Source organism: Etheostoma spectabile, chromosome 2 (assembly GCF_008692095.1).
Source record: "Etheostoma spectabile isolate EspeVRDwgs_2016 chromosome 2, UIUC_Espe_1.0, whole genome shotgun sequence".
NCBI classification, from domain to species: domain Eukaryota; kingdom Metazoa; phylum Chordata; class Actinopteri; order Perciformes; family Percidae; genus Etheostoma; species Etheostoma spectabile.
Genome location: NC_045734.1, coordinates 26,283,020 through 26,284,219, shown reverse-complemented (window position 1 = coordinate 26,284,219; position 1,200 = coordinate 26,283,020).

Sequence of the window (1,200 nt, the reverse complement as noted above, 5' to 3'; positions counted from 1 at the left end):
TGTGTGTGTGTGTGTGTGTGTGTGTGTGTGTGTTTAATAGTTAAAAGACGACCGGTGCCCAGACCTGATCAGTGCCCAGCCATAACATAATGAAGAAACAGGAAGCCTGCGTGCGTGTGGTGTCTGTCCAGTAAAAGAGAGACAGGCTATGTGAAGACGAAGTGCTTTGTTAAATGGCTTTGAGCCATTTGATATAATATCCAATATAGGTCTATATTGGATAGAGGTCTATAATGGATAGTATTGTGTAAAAGATCATAATTTGTAAACAAAGACCAGCATTCTAATCACGCATTTTACACTGCCATCATGTCCATGATACTAACAAAGAAGAGGAAGTGGCTGGCAATGACAAAAAAAGGGTGAAACCACGAGGAAAAGGAAAATGGATCACATTTCTTGATGCAGCTGAAAAGCTAAACTGTCCTAATTGACCAGCGAGCTACTTTGAGCCTGCCTCTGTTTTGACATGACTCAAGTGTTTTACCTGTGGTTAGTCCAGACTGCAGACTGGAGCTGGACACGCTGCAGCAGACTGATTGTTCTCACACTGCTCTGTATGAAAAGCCCAGACTGTGTTTGAACCTGAGACCAAGTTAATGCTTTGCATACATCTCTCTCCAAATAAATGTCACACTTTATTTATTACTCACTATTAAGTTACAAAAATGTGAGAGGTTGACACTTAATACAGTTCTTTATTGCTCAGGCTAGTTGTTCTGCAAAGGAACACTGCAGCTCTCTTGAAAATAGCCTGATGGGGAAGGAAATATATTCAGTTTATTCACTGCATTAACTTTGCAAGAAATTAGGGTTATGCAGCAAATAGGTGAGGAAGGAAGAAGCTTTTTTTCTCTCCTTATTTTAAGATTACTTAAGATCAACTTAATTATTGTATTGTCATGAGGAGCTCATGTTATGCCTGTTGCAAAAGTCGTTCTTGCCGGGTCCCAGGTATTGTGCCTGCAGGCCATGCTGAGCTCACAGCCAGTGTTAAAAATGAACTTTTTTGTCTTAACAGCCAAAGGGCTAGTTATGTTCAAATATTACCAGTAGGCTTGCACAATTAATCGTTTTTAAATCATGATCTCGATTCAGTCTGTTTACAATTTAATTTTTAAAGGAATTTGATTTAAAAAAAAAAAAAGACTTTGGTTCTCATTTAATTTTACAAGCCGAATGCATCACAAACGCTACTAC